Source organism: Chionomys nivalis, chromosome X (assembly GCF_950005125.1).
Source record: "Chionomys nivalis chromosome X, mChiNiv1.1, whole genome shotgun sequence".
NCBI classification, from domain to species: domain Eukaryota; kingdom Metazoa; phylum Chordata; class Mammalia; order Rodentia; family Cricetidae; genus Chionomys; species Chionomys nivalis.
The window spans coordinates 64,173,622-64,198,370 of record NC_080112.1 but is presented as its reverse complement, the minus strand read 5'-3'; the positions used below and the strand labels follow the sequence as shown (position 1 = coordinate 64,198,370).

General features: G+C 37.7%; 1 protein-coding gene across 1 annotated transcript in view; it reads left to right on the top strand.

Annotated features, from left to right (window-relative positions):
* Positions 1-9,135: 9,135 nt before the first annotated feature.
* The window catches only part of Arhgef9 (Cdc42 guanine nucleotide exchange factor 9), a 308,119-nt gene continuing 292,505 nt past the window's right edge, over positions 9,136-24,749 (top strand). The window contains exon 1 of the mRNA XM_057759313.1: positions 9,136-9,260. The gene's annotated coding sequence lies outside the window, so the exon portion shown is untranslated. The remainder of the gene's footprint in view (positions 9,261-24,749) is intronic.

The following is a 24,749-nucleotide window of genomic DNA, read 5'->3' as shown; positions in this document are numbered from 1 at the left end:
TCAATATGTGATTTAAGCTGTAGTAGGGTTTCTGTACAAAGTTGTTGCCCTTTTGTTTGGGGCATGGATGTTATGAATTGAAGTGTCATCTTGGAAATTTTTTCCTTTGATAAATATGTAGTGTCCTTCCCCATCTCTTTTGATTAATTTTAGTTTGAAATCTATTTTGTTGGTGTTTTTGTTAGCGGTAGTGTGAATAGTATGAGTGAATGTGTATATTTCCCTTCTTTTGGTTTTACTGGTGTGAAATTATTTCATTGCTTTGTGGAGTGATTAACCACTTTAGGTTGGGGGTTTTCATTCTGTTAGTCTGTATCTTTATTGGGGAACACAGGCCATTGATACTGAGAGATACCAATGACCAATGATTGTTAATTCCTGTTATTTTGTTGTTGTTGGTTGTGTTGTATGTGTGTGTATTTCTCTTCATTTGATTTTGCTGGTGTGACATTATTTATTTCTTGTGCTTTCATGGGTTCAGTTAACCTCTTCATGTAGTGCAAACTCTAATTGGTCTAAATAATAAAAACCTGGGTCAGATGCAGGGTTAAAAATGCTGAAAGATCAGAAAGACAAAGGAGCAAGCAAAGTCACTTCTTACCTCACCAATTCCTCAGTCTAAAAGGGGCCTATTTCCTGTCTCCGCCCACCTTATATTCCTCTCTTTGCCCAGTCATATCACTTCCGGTTTCCTCCTCTGTAGTACTGGGATTAAAGGCATGTGTTTCCCAAGTACTGGGATCAAAGGCATGAGCTACCAACTGCTAGGATTAAAGGTGTGTGCCACCACTGCCTGGCATCTATGAGTTAACTAGTAGCTAGTTCCATACTCTGATCTCTAGACAAGTTTTATTTGTTAGAGCACAAACAAAATTTCACCACATCTTTAGGTGGGAGTTTTACTTCTAGTACCTTCTGTAGGGCTGGATTTGTAGATAGATATTATTTAAATTTGACTTTATTATGAAATATATTATTTTCTCCATCTATGGTGGATGAAAGTTTTGCTGTATAATAATCTATAGTCTCTTAGAGTCTTTACCACATCTCCTCATGCCCTTTTGGAATCTAGAGTCTCCATTGAGAAGTTAGTTGTAATTCTAATAGGTTTACCTCTATATGTTACTTGACCTTTTTCCCTTGTCGATTTTGATATCCATTCTTTGATGTGTTTAGTATTTTGATTACTATGTGGCAAATGGACATTATTTTCTATTTCAAACTCTTTGGTGTTCTGTATGCTTCTTGTACCTTCATAGGAATTTCCTTCTTTAGGTTAGGAATTTTTTCTCCTATGATTTTGTTGGAAACATTTTCTGGACCTTTGAAGTGGGTTTTTTCTCCTTCTTCTATTCTTATTATTCTTAGATTTTGGTCTTTTCATAGTGTCCCAGATTTCACATTTTCTTTGGCTGATTTATCCATTTCTTCTACCATATCTTCAACACCTGAAATTCTCTCTTCCATAACTTATATTCTGTTGGTAAAACATACTGCTGTAGTTCCTGTCTGAATTTGTAAATTTTTCATTTCCAGAATTCCCTCAGTTTGTGTTTTATTTTAGTCTATTTTCATTTTCAGTTTTGTTTCCTTCAACTGGTTTTGTTCTTGGATTTCTTTAAGAGGTTTATGAATATCCTCAATTTTTATTTGTGTTTTCCTGGATTTCTTTAAGGGTTCATTAATTTTCTTTTTAAGGACTTCTACCATCTCCATATAGTTGGATTTAGGTCTTTTTCTTGTGCAGCAGCTATGTTGAAATATTTGGGGTTGACTCTGGTAAGACAGCTGGACCCTAGTGGAAAAAATATTGCCCTTGCTGTTCTTATATATCTAGGTACTGATTTCTTGATTTGTCTTTGCTGGGTGTCTGTTTTGTTCTTGGTTTCTGTTTCCTTTTTTTTTTTTTTTGATTTTTCAGAAAGTTTAATGTCTGTGCGTTCCATTTTCCTGGCCTGCTTAGCTGGCATGTTCTCATTGAATGCTGTTGTTGTTGTAGGCTGGGTTGTTCTGATGAGTTGGAGGAAAGAAGATTGGGCGAGAAGGTCTTTGTGATCCATTGAGGATGGGGTCAGAAAGGAAAGGAAGAAGACCTCTTCAATTTTCATGCTACAGAGCTGGGGATGAGACTTGGGAATTGGATCTCAGGAAATATAGGAATGGTATGTGTCTGCCTTCAGTCTACTGGAGAGGAACTGCCCTGGGAGGAGCTGCCCTAAAGTTAGCAGGGGGTACCTACTGAAGTTGGGGTCTTGGACAAAGCAACGTATTTGTGGAGGAATGTTATAAGGGAAAGACCTGCGGGATCTGTAGGAGATGGAGGTGGTGTAAGGTAGGCTGCTGTGGGTGTTCTGTTGCAGATGTGGGGATCTCCTTCAATTTGTGTTCAGTGTTTATTAATTTTCATTGTAGCAGCCATTCACCTCCTTGTTTAAATTTATTCCTAGGAATTTTTTGAGGCTATTGCAAATGATATCATTTTAATACTTTTATTCTCAGTGAGTTTATTAGGTATATAAGAAAGCTACTGATTTTTACGTGTTGATTTTACTAATTACTATTTTTTTGAATTTGGTGATCAGTACCATGAATCTTTTAATGGACTATTTTGGAATTTTCTCAATATAGAATCATATTACTTAAAACGAGAACAATTTATTTTCTTTATTTCCTTTGTCTTATTTCTGTAGCCTCAGTTTTAAGTATTATAGTGAGAGTTTCCACCCATGACCTGTTTTTAATTTTACAGACCATGTTACCCAGATTGTGGTAACACCAACCAAAGAATAGAAAACCCAGCCAACAAAGGTGAGACTATATATCCATGCAAGAAAAAAACCCCACAAATGTCACAAAACCAGAACAAAGAAAGGGTATTTGGAGGGGAAGGCTCAAGTCACATAAGAAGACAGGCCCATCAAAGTATCATCTAATTTCTCAGTTTAGTAGCCAGAAGAGCCTACTGTAATTTGAAGTGTAAATTTGTTAATATTCATGAAGCACTTAGAGTGGTCCTTGGAATACAGTAAATACTATGGACCTATTTATTAGCGCTGTTTGACTCATAGATATGTCTGAAGTGTGTCTTCTGAAGTCAGAATAGTTTTCCATTCCTTTTATACATCTTAATTGCTTAAAGATGAGCCTGTTTATTGTCGTTAACTCGACCTCTGTCATTTATCTAAAAATGTTAGACCAACTGTACAAATATGATCCCCAGTGAAAGATAGAGAGAACTTGCCAGATGTTTAATCAGTGATATCTTCAGAGATGAGAGGTGGAGTGTTATAATTAAAATAAAGTCACATTTTCATGGTAACAGTTGTATGTAATCCCAATACTTGGGAAGCTGAAACAGGAGGATTATAAGCACTTTAGACCCAATTTTAAGCAATTAAGATATATAAAAGGGATGGATCATTGCTTAGAAATACCTGAAGTTCACTTTGCTTGGCTCATGAGTTACATCCTAGATTCTTAAACATGCTGTTTAAGATTTTTTTGTTAAAAGCAGTACTTCTGTATTAAGAGACTAAAATTAGTTGTCGCATCCAGGACAAAGACCACACAATCCAAGGTATTTTGCTAAGACAAAATGTTTTCCTTTCAGTAAAGAGTATATAGCCTTGTGAGAGCAAGCAGACAAACACACCCAACTGGAGATTTTTCTGGGCTTTTATTCCTAAAGTGAAGGGGTATCTGTGAATGAAATCTGAGTGCTCAGAGCTTGGTCTCATATTCTTTTGTGATTAACTGTTAGAGAACAGCACTGTTTCTAGGGAGAAATAAAAAAATGAGCATATATATCTTTTTATGCTTTGGATTTATTTTATTTTTTTCATTTTGAGATTATAATATAACATCACTCACCTTTCCTTCCCCCAAGCCCTCCCACATACCGCTTCTTGCTCTCTTTAAAATTTGAAACCTTTTTTCATTAATTGTTATTACATGCATATATGTATACATATATACAAGTATATTCCTAAATATTACTTGATCATTCTGTATAATGTTATTTGTATATTTTTATTACAAGAAGTGCTAATAAGGGAAGAATTTAGATTTCTTCTATGTAGCTTTTTAATTTTTTAAATGAACTTTTATCTTGTTCAACGCTTTGATAAAAAAAGCCATCTCTTAGATTTCAACAAAACTAATTTGAAACTTTAGAACTTCTTAACAGATTTACATATGTCTACTATATCTTAACTTTTAGAAGGCTTATATAGTAATATAGGATTTATACATGTAAGAGTTGTCAACATAAGCATCATCCCACAGAAAAACTTTATATGTGGTGGCTTGAGAGAAAATGGCCCCCAATATGAGTAGCACTATTAGATGTGCAGCTTTGTTGGAGTAGGTGAGGTCTTGTAAGAGGAAGTATGACACTGTGGGGGTAGGCTATAAGGTCTCCTATACTCAATATATGCCCAGGGTGAAATATAGTTCTTTTCCTGTTGCCTGCAGCTCAAAATGTAAACCCTTAGCTCCTTCTTCAGCACCGTGTCTGCCTAAACACCTCCATGATGATAATGGACTAACTTCTGAAACTGTAGGCCAACCCTAGTTAAATGCTTTCCTTGATAAGAGTTGTGATGGTTATGGTGTCTCCTCACAGCAAGAGAAACCCTAATACAATATTGAAGTCTTTAATATATTAATTTTATTTTCACTTCTAAAACAAAATAGAATCTTTGACTTAGTAGGATCAATCTGTAGATCTGACAATTGAAATTTTTCAATCTCTTACAAAATCAGGAAAAGTATCATTTATTGAAAATACAGTTCATTAAGAATGTGTCAGACTTCAGACTCTTCGACAGTACTGAAAACAGCCTTGTGTTAGAATAAAAACAGACAGGACAAATGGAACCGAATCAAGGACCCATATATTAATCCACACACCTTCAAACAGGTGATTTCTGATAAAGAAGCAAAAAAGTGTAAAATGGAAAAAAAGAAATCATATTTAACAAATAGTGCTGGTATAACTGGATATCAACATATAGAAGAATGAAAATATCTATCACCATGCACAACTGGATCAAAGACCTTAACATAAAGCCAGCCACACTGAACCTAATAGAAGAGAAAATGTAAAGCACACTTGAACGCATTGGCACAGGAGATCACTTCCTAAATATAACCCCAGTAGCACAGACACTGAAAAGAACGATTAATAAATGGGACCTCCTGAAACTGAAAAGCTTCTGTAAAGCAAAGGACATGGTCAACAAGACAAAATGGCAGCCTACAGAATAGGAAAAGATCTTCACCAACCCCACATCAGACAGAAGGATGTTTTCCAAAACATACAAAGAACTCAAGAAATTGGTCATCAAAAGAACAAATTATCCAATAAAAAAATACAGACCTAAAGAGAGAACTCTCAACAGAGAAATCTAAAATGGCTGAAAGACACTTAAGGAAATGCTCAACATCCTTAACCATTAGAGAAATGCAAACCAAAACAACCCTGAGATTCCATCTTACACCTGTAACAATGGCCAAGATCGAAAACACTGATGACAGCTTATGCTGGAGAGGTTGTGGGGTAAAGGAAACACTCCTGCCTTGCTGGTGGGAGTGCAAGCTGGTACAACCCCTTTGGATATCAGTATGGCGATTTCTCAGAAAATTAGGAAACAACCTACCTCAAGACCCAGCAATACCACTTTTGGGTATATACCCAAAGAATGCTCAATTGTGCCACAAGGACATGTGCTCAACTGTGTTCATAGCAGCATTGTTTGTCACAGCCAGAACCTGGAAACAACCCAAATGCCCCTCGATCAAAGAATGGATAAAGAACATGTGGTACATTTACACAATGGGGTACTAAACAGCAGAGAAAAATAACAGCATCTTGAAATTTGCAGGCAAATGGATGGATCTAAGAAAATATCATATTGAGTGAGGTAACCCAGACCCAGAAAGACAATTATCATATGTACTCACTCATAAGTGGTTTTTAAACATAAAGCAAAGAAAACCAGCCTACAAATCACAATCCCAGAGAACCTAGACAACAAGTAGGACCCTAAGAGAGACATACATAGATCTAATCTACACGGGAAGTAGAAAAAGACAAATCTCCTGAGTAAATTGAGGGCATGGGGACCATGGGAGAGGTTGAAAGGGAGGGGAGAGGAAGGGAGGGGAAGCAGAGAAAAGTGTATAGCTCAATAAAATCAATAAAGAAGATTGAGTCAGAGATTGAGAAATAATAAATGACTGATCCTACTCATAGAGGCCTTTTCTTTGCTCTTTTGTGTGGTCTAGTTTTTATGTCAACTTAAGATATGCTAGAATCATTTTGGAAGAGAAAACTTCAGTTTTAAAAAAGTACCACCCCAGATCAGCATGTGGGCAAGACTGTGATGCATTTTTTTCACTGACAATTGGCATGATAGGGCTCAGATGATTGTGAGTGGGGCTACCTTTGGGCTGGTGGCCCTGGATGTTATAAGAAAGCAGACTGAGCAACAAGAAGGAGCAAACCTGTAAGCATCACTCCACCATGGCCTCTTCATCATCTCCTGCCTCCAGTTTCCTGCCTTGAGTTCTCGACCTGTCTTCCCTGGATGGTGAACTGTTACTTGGAAGTATAAGATGAAATAAGCCCTTTCCTCTCCAAGTTGATTTTTGGTCATGGTGTTTTGTCACAGCCATAGAAGTCCTAAGGCATAACCAAATACTTTGAGATGTAAGTTTAATGTAATATACTTTAATTTTGGTATAAATTTTATGGGATTAAAATTTACATGGCAAAATATTTTCCAATGTAGCCATGTTAAGTACATAGTTTATTGGTATTTACATACACCCATAATGGTGTGAATAAATCACTGGCCATTTTTAGAGCTATTGTGTCATTCAGAGTAAACATGTTATTCCCATAAAATGATTCCCCATATACCTTTGTCCATTGATTTTGGTAATAATTATTTTTTATTTTTATTAGTTCTTTGGGAGTTTTGTACTATGTGTTTTGATCATATTCATACAGCCAACTCTTCCTAAATCTACCTCTCCTTCTTTACTTGCCCCAAATCCTTCAAGACCAATTTCTACTGCCAAAATATTCCTTGATATATAGTCTTCTAAAAAGTGGTTGATTTACCAGAGACTACACTGTCAGAGAAAACTGTTTTTTGTCTCCTAGAAGCTAAATATTGTGAAAAGCTCTAAGGCTAGGGATGGGATTGTGAGCTGAAGTTCCATCTCCGTCTGAGATTTGGCCTGGTTGGTCTTGCATAGGTTTTCTTCATAGTGTCACAATTACTATGAGTTTATACATGCAGTTGCCAAATGTCTGCAGAGGATACTGATTTTGTTTTGTGGTCATTTAGTGTCTCAGGCTCTTCCGTCTTTTTGCCCTTCTTCTGTAATGATTGCTAAGTCTTGGGAGGCTAGGTTGTGGTGTATGTGGTCCATTCAGGGTTGCAAATTCTGTAGTCTTTTCACCTTGACAAGCTGTGGCTGTCTGTGTTAATCATTGAGTCAGGCATGTTGAGTAGCATGGCTTAAATAGGTAGTGCTCTATGGGCTCCCTGATCGCTAGTGTCAAAGCTGGAGTCTGAATTATTCCCTCTGTCTCAGAACTCATCAATTTAGGAACTGAGAGTGTGTAACACGCATGTGTATTAATGAAGGTTTATTGAGATTAACTCCATCCTAACTGCAATTGATTTTTTTCATGCTAATGATGCACTTGAAGTAGCTTATTCACTTCCTTTGCAGTTGTTTATCTTTTTATAACATCTATGCCAAGTATTAATGATTATTAGTTCTTTTAAATAATGATATGGCAACTAAAAATAAAATGAACTTCTCAAGGCTATTGAGTCATTAAGTATCAGAAGAGAGATTTCAATCTATATATGTCCATATATGTTGCAAATTACATTTAATCCTCTTAAAATTCAGACATATGTGTAAGGACCAAATAAATAACAAAATAACAGAAATTTCTGGCAGAAGAACTTTTGGAGTGGTTAGGATTTTCTAGCCCAAGGTAGTCCAAGAAGAAATTTTATAGGTATCCTGTATTTATTTAGAACTGTTATTTATATAAGTACTCTTACAAATGACCTTCTGTGATATTTTCAGTGCCTCTTCTGGAAGCTTAGAACTTCACATTCCCCAAAGGTTGGTTGTTGTGGGATACTTTTACAGGGTGTGAAGATACATTGCTGTGATTGGGTTAATAAAGAGCTGGGCTGTCAACAGCTAGGCAGGAAGTATAGGTGGGCTTCTGGGGACAGAAAGAGAGAAAGGAGAAGATAATAGAGGCATGAAAGAGATGCCAATGAGACACGGAGGGAGTCAGACATACAGAATAAAAGAAAGGTAAAAAGCCGCATGGTAAAATGTAGATGAATAAAATCAGGTTAATTTAAGTTATAAGAGCTAATGGGAAAAGCTGAAGTCTCACAATTAATAATAAGTCTCCACATCATTATTTGTGAGCTGGTGACCCAAAGAAAAATCTGACTACAGTTAGAGACTTGTCCAAGATCATTAAGTGAATAAATTACCAAGACTAGTATAGAATTTCGCTTTCTTGTTTTCTATCTCAGTGTTTTTTGCCATTTGGTGCCACCCTAAAGCGAGGTATGGTAGTTTATTACTGTGATTCCAGAACTTGGAAGGTGAAAGCAAGGAGATCAGGAATTTAAGGCCAGATTGGAATGCATACTTAACTGAAGGACATCCTGGAAAATGTGAGACCTTATGCCAAAAACAAAAACAAAATCCCAAAGCAAACAAACAAAAACACTTAGAAGAGCAGGCAGGATTTGTATTGAGGAGGTTAGGAAAGCGCATAACCTGAACAAAACCTATGGAGGAGCCTGAAAAGCATTGAAGGAATATCGGAGGGACTGGTTGTAGTCAAAGGTTGAGAAGCCTGTCAGGAAGAAATACTGAATTGCTTTTCTCAGCGTTGAGTGCAACTTTAGATTCTGTGACCTGCAGTTCCACCCTTATCCACTGGGTAGCACTGCTGTGCTATTTTGAAGCTATTGCAGTTAAAGGTTAGGAAACAGGAAACTGCGCCAATCCGTTCGTTCCTTAGACTTTTAAGCCATCTATTGAAAGAGCCCTCTCTTCAGCCTTGCCTACCTAGCAGTTATTTTATTTCTCCCTTCTCCGTGAAATATTGGACCCACGGACGTGCTCTTTTCCTACCCGCCTTCCCTAAGCAGAAACATCAACTCATTCTGACGTGCCTCCTCTTCTCTATCCCGGTGGTAAGTCTCTCTTGAACTTCTTTTGCTACATTGCCTCTGGGAAATACAGAACCTTACTCCTTTCTTATAGCAAGTATTCCCATATCTATTCATAGACAAACTCCTCTTCTCTCTGCTTTTCTCTCTCATTTTAAAAAATGCGCAGGCTAGGTATTCTTGTTCATAGAGTAAACTCTTTGCTCTATTCAGAAGATGCCCGAATCCATTCATTTCAAACAAGTGTTTGGAGCCAAGCTACTTTGGAACAAAATAGATACGGCCTTTACTTGGACGCTGGGATAACGTGCAAGGTGGGGGGTTAAACACATATCTTCCAGCCCCTTACCATTTGAAACAAGGTAGGAGCAAAGCACTGTGAGAGCCCCCTGGCTTATTTAATATTGACTGAGGGACCAGAATTTAAAATGTAGCTTTGAAGGCACAGAGTCTAGGCAAGTCTTGTGGAGGAGAAGAAGCCTAGCATGACAATAGACACAGAGTCCCGGTCTGAGAATGTTGAATAGCTTAGCGAACAAGAGTGGAGGAAAAGCCTCTGGCAAAAGCAAGAGTACTAATTCGAGCCAGGCTACCTGGATTCCATTTTAGCGCTGTCCATCATCTGTTAGCAGGGAAGCATTTAGTTTCTTGGACCTTTCGTTAGTTTACTCTCTTTATTTGTAAAATGAGGGAAAATCCAGAATATCTGTTCACAATCCTAAAACTCCACAGTGCTTTTGAAGACCACAGTTTAAATTGCTCTTGCCGTCTGAAGTGGCATGATACTGTGAGAGTCTATATTCCATTTAATGTGAAAGTGTATACTGTTGCTAGAGGAAATTAATTCCTGGAGGTATTTCATAACATTTGTCATTTCTACCTAAAATTTCTGGGAAAAAATTAAAAAAAAAATCTGGGGTCTGGAGAGGCGGTTGATTCAACAGTTACAAATCTTTATGTAGTGCACGTAAACTCACGCAGGCACACACATGTATACCTTAAATAAACAATCTTTCAGAAAACAACAGCAAAATCCCAATATTTCTGGGGATTTTTGGTCCTATGTTACTTAATTTTAATTATGATTAAGTGAATAAACATGTAAAATTACTTGACGCGGTAATTTGGTTAATAAAAATTTTAAACTATATTAAGATTTATTTTAATTTTGTAAGCTTATACAAGATTTATATAAGTTTATATTTAGGGGTTAAATTTTTATATGCATGAATCTAATGAATTTTTGTTTACTCCCAGAACTTTATTAAAGGAATTTCAAAATTCATTTATTGATTCTTTATTGTGGAGGAGGCAAAAGCGCTCCAACTTGATACCCTTTTATACTCTCTCATTTGCTTGGGAAATTTTAATGGGATATTTCTGCTCTTTATTGCCATACTTATCTGAAGTCACATGTTCTTTCTCAGGGTAAAAATAAATATATTACTTTTTGACACTACGTCTAAAATCCTGAGAAATACCTTAAGAGAGGAATTCCTCATTTTGTTTATAGTTTTCTTGGGTTCAGTCAAGCCCAGAAGGAATGATGGAGGAAAGTAGGTCACATCATAGCACATCAGAAAGGAGAGAAAGGGAGATGCTCACATTCAGCTGAATTCTACTTTTCATCCTTTAATTTTATCTAAGTTCCTAGCCTATAGCATGAGATTGCCGGTATTCAGTGTGGCTCTTCCCCTTAGTTAATCCTCTCTACAAACATCATTGCACACAAAAAGAAGCCAAGTCAGCGATGAATATTAATCATTACTTCCAAACAGGGTGCTTTATCTTGGGCTACTATAAGTTTTCTTTTTTAAAATTGATTTTACTGAGGTATACATTTTTCTCTGCTCCTGTCCCTGCCTCTCCCCTCCCCTTCAGTTTCTCTGATTTCTTTCTCAGCCTATTCATCATCGGTGTAAAGGAGGGCTACTGATTTTTTGACAATAATGCAATAAAACTTAAAGTCAACAACAAACAAATCTCTAATAAGTGCAAAAATTCTTGAAGATTACATAGTTCATTTGTGAATAGTGAATGGGTCAAAGAAGACATTAAGAATGAAATAAAGATAGGAAATAGGAGGGCTACTGATTCTTTTGAGTTAATCTTGTATCCTGCTACATTACTGAAAGGGTTTATGAGTTGTAGAAGTTCCTTGGTAGAATTTTGGGGGTCGCTCATGTAAACTATCATGTCATCAGCAAATAGAGTTTGACTTCTTCTTTTCCCATTTGTATCTCCTTGATCTCCTTTTGTTGTCTTATTGCTCTAGCTAGGACCTCAAGAATTATATTGAATAGATATGGAGAGAGTGGACAACCTTGTCTTGTTCCTTATTTCAGTTGAATCACTGTGAGTTTCTCTCCATTTAGTTTGATGTTGGCTGTTGGCTTGCTGTATATTGTCTTTATTATGGTTAGGTATGTTCTTTGTATCCCTGCTCTCTCGAAGACCTTTAACATGAAGGAACGTTGTATTTTGTCGAAGGCTTTTTCAGCATCGAATCATGTGATTTTTTATTTTTTCAGTCTGTTTATATAGTGGATTATGTTGACAGATTTTCGTATGTTGAACCATTCCTGCATCTCTGTGATGAAGCCGACTTGATCATGTTGGATGATGGTTCTGATGTGTTCTTGGATTTGATTTACCAGTATTTTATGTAGTATTTTTGTGTCAATATTCATTAGTGAGATTGGTCTCTAATTCTCTTCTTAGTATTTTCTTCATGTGGTTTGGATATCAGGGTAATTGTAGCCTCATAAAAAGTTCGACAATGGTCCTTCTGTTTCTATTGTGTGGAACAATTTGAGGAGTAATGGTATTAGTTCTTCTTTGAAAATCTTGTAGAATTTGGAGCTGAAACCATCTGGCCTTGGGCTGTTTTTGGTTGGGAGACTTTTGATGACTGTTTTTATTTCTTCAGCAGTTATAGGTCTGTTTAATTTGCTTATCTGATCTTGATTTAATTTTGGTAAGGGATATTTATCCAGAAAGTTGTCCATTTCTTTTAAGTTTTTCAAATTTGTGGAGTACAGGATTTTGAAAAATGACCTGATGATTCTCTAAATTTCCTCCAGGTCTGATGTTATGTCCCCCTTTTTATTTCTGATTTTGTTAATTTGGACATTCTTTCTCTGCCTTTTGGTTAGTTGGATAAAGGTTTGTCTATTTTATTGATTTTCTTGAAGAACCAACTCTTTGTCTCATTGTTTCTTTGTATTGTTTTCTTTGTTTCTATTTTGTTGATTTCAGCTCTCAATTTATTTCCTGACATCTAGTTCTCTTGGGTGAGTTTGCTTCCTTTTGTTCTAAAGTTTTCAAACACTCTGTTAATTCACTAGTGTGGGATTTTTCCAGCTTCTTTATGTAGGCATTTAGTGTTATGAACTTTCGTCTTAACACTGCTTTCATTGTGTCCCATAAATTTGGGTATGTTGGGTGGTGATTTTATTTGAATTTTAGGAAGTCTTTAATTTCTCCCTTTATTTCTTTCTTGGCCCATTGATGATTCAGGTGAGCATTGTTTAATTCCCATGTGTTTGTGGGATTTCTGGAATTAGTGTTGCTGTTGAATTCTAATTTTAAGCCATGGAGATCTGATGAGATACATGGGGTTGTTCCATTTTTTTGTATATATTGAGGTTTGTTTTATTATTGAATATTTGGTCAATTTTTGTGAAGGTTCCATGAGGTGCTGAGAAGAAGGTATATATTCTTTTATGTTTGGATGGATTATTCTATAGATGTCTATTAAGTCCATTTGAGTCATAAGATCTGTTAGTTCCCTTATTTCTCTGTTAATTTTTTGTCTGACTGACCTGTCCAGTGGTATGAGTGGAGTGTTGAGGTCTCCCACTATTAGTGTGTGGGGTTTAATGTATGATTTAAGCTTTAGAAGTGTTCCTTTTACATATGAGGGTGCCCTTGTATTCAGGGCATAGATGTTCAATATTGAGACTTACTCTTGATGGAATTTTCCTGTGACTAATATGAAATATCCTTCTTAGTTTCTTTTGATTGATTTTAGTTTGAAGTCTATTTTGCTAGATATTAGGATAGCTACACCTGCTTGTTTCTTAGGTCCTTTTGATTGAAAAAATTTTTCCCCAACACTTTACTCTGAGGCAATGTCTGTCTTTGAGGTTGAGGTGTATTTCTTGTATGTAGAAAAAGGTTGGATTCTGGTTTTGTATCTAATCTGTTAAACTGTGTCTTTTTTTTACAGGTAAGTTGAGTCTATTTATATTAAGGGATATTAATAACCAGTGATTGCTATCAGTGATTGCTAATTTAGTTTTTGTTGTTGGTGATGTTATTTTGTGTTTTTCCCTTTTGGGGGGATTTACGGCAGTGAGATCATCAATTGTCTGTGTTTTTCTTGATGTAGCCAACTTTGGTTGGAATTTTTTCTTCTAGTACTTTGTGTAGGGCTGGTTTTGTGGCTAGGTATTGGTTAAATCTAATTTTGTCATGGGATATGTTGTTTTGTCCTTCTATTGTGATTGAATGATTTGCTGGGTATAGTAGTCTGGGCTGCCATCTGTGGTCTCTTAATATCTTCATAACGCTTGATCAAGACCTTCTGGCTTTCATTGTCTCCATTGAGAAGTCAGGTGTAACCCTAATAGGTCTACCTTTATGTTATTTGGCCTTTTTCCTTTGCAGCTCTTAATATTCTTTCTTTATTATATATGTTTAGTGTTTCAATTTTTACATGGTGAGGGGAATTTATTTTTGATCCAGTCTATTTGGTGTTCTGTATGCTTCTTGTATCTTCATAGGCATATTTTTCTTTATGTTGGAAAAGTCTTCTTCTGTGATTTTGCTAAATATATTTTCTGTGCTTTTGAGTTGAACTTCTTCTTTTATACCTCTTATTTTTAGGATTGGTCTTTTTCATGGTGTCCCATATTTTCTGGATATTTTGTGTTATACTTTTGTTAGATTTAATGTTTTCTTTGACTGATGAGTATATTTCCTCTATTGTATCTTCAGTGCTTGAGATTCTCTCTTTCATCTCTTGTGTTTTGCTGTTTATGCTTGTGTTTGTAGTTCCTGATCATTGCCGCATGGTTGCTGTTTCTATAATTTCCTTAGCTTGTGTTTTCTTTATTGTCTCTATTTCATTTTTTCAGGTTGTGAATAGTTTCTTTCACATGTTTGATTGCTTTTTCTTGGTTTTCTTTAAGGGATGTGTTGATGTCTTCCAATTTTTTGTTTGTCTTTTTCTCCATTTCTTTGAGGGAATTTTTCATTTCCTCTTTAAGAGCCTTAAACATTCTCCTAAAGTTATTTTTTAGGTCATTTTCTTCTGCTTCATCTATATTTTGTTTTTCAAGTCTTGCTGGTGTAGGACCACTGATGTCATGTTGCTCTTTGTGGTTTTGCCTGTGCTCTTACCTTGTATTACCTACCCATCTTTTCTTTTGCTTGGTGTGGTTGGTGCTGTCTGTGACTCTGGTTATCGATCTTTCAGGTGCCAGTGGATCCAAGGCTCAGATGGTTGCTCCTCATAGTACAGTCAGTGTCATGGTTCCCGTCACCCCATTGATTACTCCGTGTTCCTAAAGGTCACTTGGTGCTCCCAGGGTTTGCTCTGCTCCTGTGGAGTTCTCTATCTCAGGTCTGCCCTGGCCTAGGTTGCTCACTCAGACCTGTTTCTGTAAATGTCCCTGATCTAGATCCACTTCTGCAGAGGTCCCTGGCTTGGGTTTGGTCCTGCAAAGGTCTCTGGCTCTGATCTACTCCTTTGGAAGTTCCAGACTCATGCCTAGATACACAGAGGTCTCTGGTTCCTGCCTACTCCCTCAGAGGTCCCATACTGAAGTCCTGGCTCAGGTCTACTCCCTCAGAGGTCTCAGATTCATGCCCATACCCACAGAGGTCCTGGCTCAGGACCACTCCCTCGGAGGTCCCAGACTCATGCTTGCATTCACAGAAGTCTCTGACTTTGGCCCACTCTCTCAGCAATTGCTTCCCTGTACCTGCTCCTGTGGAGTTTGCTATCTCAGGCCTGCTCTGGCCTTGGTTGCTGGCTCAGTCCTTTCTCCTTAAATCTAAATTTTCTTTTTTTTCAACTATTAAAGAAAAAACTTAACATAAGAAAAGACATTTCACATCTAAGCTAATAAGACAGGAAAGGATGTGGAGGGTAATTTCTAGGCTCTCATATTTTATGGAAAGTTGGGAATACTCTGCTTTTGTCAGAAAGTCAATGACAAGCTGTTATTAAAATGAAATTATATGTGTATGCCTTTGTCTTATAAAACCAAGATGAATGGCTTGGAGGGAGAAAGGAGAAATCCTTAACCCCTCCAAAAGATCCATAAGCAAATCATCTTATAAATAAAGTAATTCTGGAGCTTACACCAAGAGATAATTATTAAAACTTTTTTTTTTTAAATATTTATTTATTTATTATGTATACAATATTCTGTCTGTGTGTATGCCTGAAGGCCAGAAGAGGGCGCCAGACCTCTTTACAGATGGTTGTGAGCCACCATGTGGTTGCTGGGAATTGAACTCAGGACCTTTGGAAGAGCAGGCAATGCTCTTAACCACTGAGCCATCTCTCCAGCCCCATTTTTTTTTTGTTTTTTTTTTGTTTTTTTTTAATATTTATTTATTTATTATGTATACAATATTCTGTCTGTGTGCACGTCTGCAGGCCAGAAGAGGGCACCAGACCTCTTTACAGATGGTTGTGAGCCACCATGTGGTTGCTGGGAATTGAACTCAGGACCTTTGGAAGAGCAGGCAATGCTCTTAGCCACTGAGCCATCTCACCAGCCCCTTATTAAAACTTTTGATAATCTCCTCCTCATCCCTATTAACCACTTCCTCATTTCCCACAAGTCCCTTTCCACATTAATGATTCTTATTCTTTTTGTTTTTAGATACACTGGGTTTTATCAGGATCATCTATGTCATTATGGGGTTAGAACTATCCACTGGAATCTGGTGGACTTCTCAGTACACCATAGATATTTATCTTTGTTTTTGCAACCTTTTTGTAGTGTAGGGAGGGCCCAATGTTGATTTCTTTTTCTTCAATTCAGTTGCAAATTAAACAAAATTAGAATGGTTATGTGTCCTGTTAGGGACTCCAACAGAAAATTAAAGAGTAAAGTTGGGATTCAGTTTCAAACATTTTAAATTTGATTAATATTTTAATGTCCCTAGATATTAAAATGGCTCTGAAGTTGATCACCATCCCTCCCCAAGGAGAAATAGGCAGAAGGCTCTAGTCATTTGGTAAAAACTAATACCATGGGAGTTATTTTGACTTCCGTTCCCTAAAGGCTTAGACGTCATGGCTATTGTGCTGAAATGTATTTCCCTGGGCCCAGTCTGCTGAATATGAACCTCCCCTTTCTTGACCAGGTAAACTGAAAAACTTCCATGATGCTCTGGTTGTACATATATGAGATGTAAGCCTCTGTCTTATTTCATTCATTAACCAAATATTGAGTACTTTCCTAGAGCCTGGGGAATAGCAATAATTAGAAAGCCAGCACCTTTTCTCTTGATAGAGTCTGTTGTTTGGTTCTCAATGAGATTGGAAGTATTCAGTTTTTTGATGGCTGATACTTATGTGGGCAGAGAGGGGAATGGTCAGTGTTCTGTTAGGCTTATACTGAGGCCAAGAAATAGTTTTAAAATTGTTTGCCATCCTTAGGAATCAAGAAAATGCAACTTAGAGATAGATATTTTGATACTTCTCTTAGTCCAGTTAGAATGACTAAGATCAAGGAAACAACTGACAACAAATGCTGATAAGGATGTGGGGAAAGCAGAACATTCATTCACTCTTGGTGGGATTAAAACCAGGTGTAACCAATATGAGGAATTTTTAAAAAGTTAAAAATATATCTAACTTGGCATGTGGCACACACCTTTAATCCCAGCACTCAGAAGGCACCTGTAGAGGTAAGTGAATCTTTATTAGTTCAAAGCTAGTGAGACCCTATCTCAAAAATAGCGAAGAAAAAGAAAGGTAAATCTAAAGAAAAATAAAATAAGATAAATTTAAAGATAAAGACTTAGCTACACTAGTGTAGTTGTTTTTGTTGTTGCTGTTTGTTTTTTTATTCTTTGCCCTTTGTTCTTTGGAGCTCGCCACCCAGCTCCAAAATTAATATATGAAACCTTATTCTTATAAATACCTGGCCTTAGCCTGGCTTGTTTCTAGCCAGATTTGCTTAACTTAAATTATCCCCTCTACCTTTTGCCTATGACCTTTTATCTTTCTCTATTCTACACACCTTACTTTACTTCTTACTCAATAACTGACTGTGTGGCTGGCCCCTCAGATCCTTCTTTCCTCTTCCTACTCCTCCTATTTGTTCTCTCTGCCTGTCAACCTCACCTATCCTTTCCTTCCTAGTTATTGGCATTAAGCTCTTAATTAGACCAATTAGGTATTTTAGACAGCCAAAGTAACACAGCTTCACAGAGGAAAACAAATACAACATAAAAGAATGCAGCACATTTTTGCATCATTAAACAAACACTTCACAGCATAAACAAATGTAACACATCTTAGACTAATATTGCAAAACAAAATGGACTGCGAAAGAAATCGTAAAAACAACATCTATCACAATAAATACAAATAATATAAAATATCTGGGGGTAATTCTACTCAAGAAATGAAAGACCTGCATGATAAAAACTTCAAACCTTTAAAGAATTGAAGAAGATATCAGAAGATGGAAAGATCTCGCATGCTCATGGATTGGTAGGATTAACATAGTAAAAAAGGCCACCCTACCAAAAGCAATCTACAGATTCAGCATAATCCCCATCAAAGTTCCAACATAATTCTTTACAGACCTTGAAACAACAATACTCAACTTCATATAAAAAAATGAAGGATATCTATAACAATCCTATACAATAAAAGAAATTCTGACAGCTAGGGATTTTGAATATTTGTTTTAAGTGTTACACAACCATTTGTGATTCCTTCATTGAGAGCTCTCTGTTTAGATCCATACCCTGCTTTTTAATTGTATTATTTAGTTTGTTGATGTCTAATTTCTTGAGTTCTTTTGGATATTTTGTTGGATATTATCCCTCTGTCAGATGTGGGAAAATCTTTTCCCATCCTCTGGGCTGCCTTCTTATTCTATTGACAGTGTCCTTTGCCTTACAAAAGCTTTTCAGTTTCATGAGGTCCCATTTATTTATTTTTTTTGAGGTCCCATTTATTAATTGTTGACCTCAGTGCCTACACTATTGGCATTCTGTTTCAGGAAGTTGTCTCCCATGCTAATCTTTTTATAGCTTTCCTCCACTTCCTCTTCTATCAGGCTCAGTGTATTTGTATTTATGCTGAGGTCTTTGATCCACTTGGACCTGAGTGTTGTGTAGGGTGATATATATGGATCTATTTGCATTCTCCTACATACTGACATCCAGTTAGACCGGCACCACTTGTTTAGAATGCTTTCTTTTTCCATTGCATATTTCTGGATTCTTTATCAAAAATCAAGTGTTCATAGGTGTGTGGATTAACAGCTGGGTCCTTGATTCGATTTGATTATGCCAATACCATACAGTTTTTATTACTACAGCTCCGTGGTACAGCTTGAAATTAGCAATAGTGATACCTCCTAATTTCTTTTGTTTATAAGAAAGTGAGTTGAGCAAGCCATGGGAAGCAAGCCAGTAAACAGGTCCCCTCCATGGCCTCTTCATCAACTTCTGCCTCCAGGATCCTGCCCTGTTTAAATTCCTATCCTGACTTTCTTCAATGATAAAGAACAAAGTGGAAGAGTAAGCCTAATAAACCTTTTCCTCTCAAAGTTGCTTTTTGGTCATGGTGTTTCATTGCAACAATAGATACCCTAACTAGATACTCTAGCAAATATTCCTAGTAATGTGGAACACGGAGCCCAAACCAGCCATCTTCCGTAACCAGGCAAGACCTCAAGTGGAGAGATTGGGACACCAACCCAGCCACAAAATCTTCAACCTACAGCTTGTCCTGCCTGCAGAATGTTCTGGGACCAGAACCTAGCATAATTCTCATCAGAGAAACCAGGGAGACTTCATCCAGCAACCGATGGAAGCAGATGCAGAGTCCCACAGCCAAACATGAGGTGGCTCTGGGAGAGTCCTGCATAGGTAGGGGAGGAAGGATGGGAGGAACCAGAGATGTCAGGATCACAAGAACATGGACCACAGAATCAACTGACTGGGACTCATGGGTGCTCACAGAGATCAGAGATCTTGTAGTGGTCTGACCTAGGTCCTCTACACATATGTTATGGATCAGTAGCTTCGTGTTCTTGTGGGACTCCTAACAGTGGGAGCAAGGGCAGTCACTGACTTTTTTGCCTACTTATAGGACCCTTTTCCTCATATTGGGTTTCCTTGTCCACCCTTGATGAGATTGTATGTATCTGGTATTATTGTAGCATATTATGCCATGTTTGGTTGATGTTCGAGGGAGGTCTGCACTTTTCTGAAGGAAAATGGAGGGGACATTGATCTGGAGAGAAGGGAGATGGGGGAGAGAGACTTGGAGGGGAGGGAGGAGAAACTGCAGTCTGGATGTAATATATGAGAGAAGGATAATAAAAAAAATTGAGACCAGAAATCTGATAAAAATGTAATTGAATGAGGGGTCCATGTTCTGGCCCTAGCAAGCAGCAGAACTTGGCTGTGTTGGCTATGTGGTTCTGTCTTTAGAGTCAAGCATACAAGAAAGGGGTTATGGGATCTCCCTCCATGACTAAGTAAAGGTGTTGAATTCAGGAGTGTGTCATGGGTGTCCCTGCATGGAGGCCTAGAGAGACCATTGTGTAAAGCTGTGAAGGAGAAGCCTGGATTCCCTTGGAGACCCCAAGAAGTTGGAGATGCCAGAACTGTGGGCCACCTGCTGAGGAGAGCTGCTAACAGGGAGTGGAACCAGCTCAAGAGAAATAAGTGTGTTACAGTCGACAGAGCTGAAAGGAGTTGGAGATCTGAAGAAAGCTTTGACATCAAACATGGAGATGCAGAGTTTGGAATTTGTCCAGCTTGTTATCGGTTTTGCTTTGGTCCAGTATTTGCTCGCTGTTCCTTTTCTCTACATTTTGGAATGGTGCTGTATATCTGGGCCATTGTATGTTGAAAGTATGTGATCTGCTTTTTCATTTTGAGTTTAAGGGGGATTATAGTTAAGAGATTGACATAAGATGGGTGGGGGAGATATGCCCTCCCCCACCCAACAATGCCTGAGGCATGTGAAAAAGCTGCTCCTTCCCACGACCAGATGCAACACTTGGGACATCAGGCTCTGCACCTTGAATGAGCAGCCCAACAGAGTCAGCTCTACTGGTGGAGGTGTCGGTGAGCCAGCCCTGAAATTGTGAGTTTGGGAGAGCTGTCCCTATTACCCATTTGTCATGCGGCAGCAAGGGTCAGGGAGATGCTTGATGTGGAAGCCACAAGGAATAAATAAAAGAGATTTCCATGCGTCTTGGAAAAGACTTTGGAATTTTAAACAATGTTATGACTATTAAAGACTATGGGGTCTTTTGAAGATGGAGTAAATGTAGTTTGCATTATGCTATGGCTACAAGCCTATGAGAGCCAGGGAGTGGAATGTGGTGGTTTAAATGAAAATTACCTCCACAGACTCATAGAGAATTGCAGTATTGGAGATGTGGCATTGTTGCTGTCTGCCAATCCAGATTTAGAGATCTCAGCTACTACTCCAGCACCATTATCTGTCTGGGTACCACCAAACTTCCTTCAATGAAGAGAATGGACTAAACCTCTGAAACTGTAAGCCAGCTCCAATTAAATGCTTTCCTTTATAAGAGTTGCTGTGGTGATGGTATCTCTTCACAGTAAGAGTACTGATGAAAACAAGGGGATTGCAGCTAAAATGTTGCTGTGAGTCTCAGAAGACACTTTAGACTTTGAAACTGTGTTATGATTTAAAGATCCTACTTCAGAGGACTAAGGGCATTTTGCATTATGATATGGCTATGAAGCTGTTGGGGGCCAGAGAGTGGAATGTGGTAGCATGGATGAAAATGGCCCCATAGGCTCATATATTTGAATGCCTGGTTCACAGTTGGTGGAACTGTTTCGGAAGGATTAGGAAGCATGACCTTGTTGGATAAGATGTGTCACTTGGTGGCTTTGAGGTTTCTAAAGCCTATGCCATTCCTAGTTCTCTCTCTCTCTCTCTCTCTCTCTCTCTCTCTCTCTCTCTCTCTCTCTCTCGATTTTTGTGAATCAGATGTATACTTTCAGTCATTGCTCCAGTGTCATGCCTGTCTGCCTGCTGCCATGCTCCCCTCCATTGGTGGTCATGGACTCATCCTCTGAAACTGTAAGTCCCCACTAAAGTCTTTCTTTGAGTTGTCTTGATGATGGTGTCTCTTCACAGCAATAGAAAAGTAACTAAGACACTATTTTTCCAAAAGATCACCTCTATCCCCATTTCTCTGGACTTAGTATGTTCTAAACCTCACATGCTCTACTTCTTACTCTCTATCCTATTCTGTGTCCTCGTAGGAACAGTGTTTAGTCCTTAAAACAAACTATCCCATAGTTCCAACATTCTATGAGGTTGCCACAGCCCTATCTCTGTTGCATCATATTTAGACATATGGTCTATGTGTCTTCCTTTAGTGACCACTTATCATGCATAGCCCCTCTGAACTCTGGAATGTTTAATTTATGTTATTTAAAATCCAGAAACTTTCCACGCAATTCCTTAGTTATGTCATAGAATTTTAGAATGTGTCCTTCTAACTCAGTTATGTGTCAGGCTCTTCATTCATAAGTCATGCCACAATTGAAAGAAATATCAGGTACCTGGGCCTTGTACAGTCCTACCTCATCTTTAATCCTTTTTGCAACATAATTTTTATGAATGCTGATTTTGCTTATAATTTTATAGATTTTTTTTTTCCGAATTCTATAAATGTTCCTGGAATCCTTGTTCCCTTGTTCTCAAGATTCTCTCAATCTCAAAGGCTTTGGAGATGCATAGGACCTACTCCTTCTCCCATCTCTTCCTTTATAGTCATCTGTGTGAAACCTGTGAGACACTGTTTCAGTTTATTTCTAACTGGTTTCTTCTCAGCATTTTAGGAAGGAGGAACCAAATAAATCGCTCATTCGGTTCTTCTAGAACAATTCTCTCAGAAATCCATTGAAGTTAGGGAGGTAGTAAGAGGAAAGAGTAATGAAGACAGGATGGTGGTCACTCTGTTAGAACTAGGAGGGTTTTAAAAACTTGAGGGATCCTCTTGTTTTATGCATGAAGAAATAGACTCAAAGAGATTGAGATTTGTCCAAGGTCAGACATAGCATAGTTGTGACTGAAGACTTCAGTCTCCTGACTTTCCATCATGCCCTAATGCTATTGTACTCTAATTCTAAGCCAGAGTCTTAAGTATTCAGAAACAAAATGTTATTTACACCCAAACTCACCTTCAGTGGCATTACTATAGGTGATGGTTATTAATAAGCCATATTTTCTAAACCACCTGCCTAGGGCTCAATAATATCGTGCCTGGGAAGCCAAGTGGGACAGGAAGGTTTAATGCAAGAAAAATGGTCTCAGCTGTTGCTCTTCTCTCTTCCTTTTAGTAAGAGACAACCCCTGAAAACTGAGTCTTTTGAAAGTTTAGAGGCTACCATCCCTCTGCTAAGTATATCAGATACCCTCAGCCTCTGATTGTTTGACGCAGATGAAACCCTCTCAGGGGAAGGATCAGCTGAGACAGTGTTAGTATACCCTATCCTGAGGGTTGATCTATCTTTATTTATAGGCCAAGTGTCAAAAAACTTACTCTTGAGATTGGCTCATGCCTTACCACACCTTTGCAGCCACTCTCACCTTTGGGATATAAGTGGATTCCACATCACGGCTCTGTTTTTTGAGGTCCAAACCAGATACTTGGGGCTAAATATATCTCTGAAAGGAAGGGTGACATCAGGACCCCAAATGGGAAGCCAGTTGTCATCTAGTTCCTTTTATAGCTCTGACCCAGCTGATGACAGGCTCTCAGAACCATACTCAAATTATGATTAGTATCTAGTTTACTTCCAACTTGCTCAGGTCTTGAGGACTTTTCTTTATTTTGTTCTACTCAGTTGCTGCCCTTCTTCATAGTCCACATGGACTCTTACCAGTTCCTTCTTGGTTTCTAGTCTAGAGGTTTCTAGGACAAGCCAGTAGTGAAAAGAATCAACTTTAGAGTGGAATACACCAAACTACAAATTTTTGTTCTGCTAACTTGAGCATTTGTAGAACATGTGTTGTCCTCAATTTCCCATCTGGAAAATGAAATGCTAGAAACATTTGTTGCAGGATGAGTGTAAAGATTTATTAAAATCAAATTTAAGGATGTTCTCATCCTGGGTCCTAGCACACATGGATGCTCACAAATCCTAAGTTCCTTTTCCTTCCCATGTTCCTCTACCAATTCTATATGTCTATCATTCACTCCGACACTCACTTATTCAACAAATGCTTATTGATATAAATAGGAAAGTCAGTGGATTTTGTTTCCTGACAACCCAATGTAATGAAAGTGGCATCTCTTTTAAATCAAACATACTTGAATTGAAATGTTAGCTGCCACTTGCTACTTGGCAGATCTAAAATCAATCATTTTCCCTGTTTGAGCATCTGTTTTTATACCTGAAACCTTAGGGTAACTAGACATGGTAATAGTGGCAATAACAATAAACCAGTTGGATTGGAAATAAGTCTTTTCTCTAAGACTGTTACATGATTGTTACTCTGTAAATATTTGTTGATTTCAATATGAGAATCCAATATTCATTTTCCAAATGAAGTACAGGGGTTCTTTTGTTTCATCAAGGTGGTATCCCAGAAACAGCACCACTGCAGGTGTACCCACATACAGGCCATTTATCCCACATTTTGCCTGAGTTGTGTTCAAGTCTTTTAGAATTGGGATGACTTGTCAACCTGTTTTGGAAGTTATATTCAGATAATTTCTTACAGAGATGCTGCCTTCCACATAAGTGTGCCTCTAGGATCATGTTACTCTAGATGGCTATAGGATATGGCTAGAAAAACTTAATAGTACTCGAGTAATCAGCTCTGGAGTGATTGAAATCTTAAGGAAGACCCTACTTTCTGAGAAAGTCAGAATAACCTGATGCAAATCTACTCATTATTTGAGGATTTCTATTGTGGAAAGACCATTCAGCCATACTTGATAACTGAATTAGGCATCAGGAAACTTGAGTTCTGCTCCTAGGTTTTTAAGTATTCTTATCTATAGTCAATTATAATTATCCATTTCCAGAGGGTCTTGGTATCTTTATTTTGGAAACAAACATTTTTATTTAGCTGTTCGGAGAATTGAGGTTTTACTTAGTAATTGGATCAGACTAGATACATGATTGCTTTTCTTCTTATTCCATGGTTTTGGACCCATTCTCTGCTTACATTTCTTCCTATAAGGGTGAGTTGCATAAAGGAATATCAAGTTAGTACTTTTTGTGTTGTACTATGGC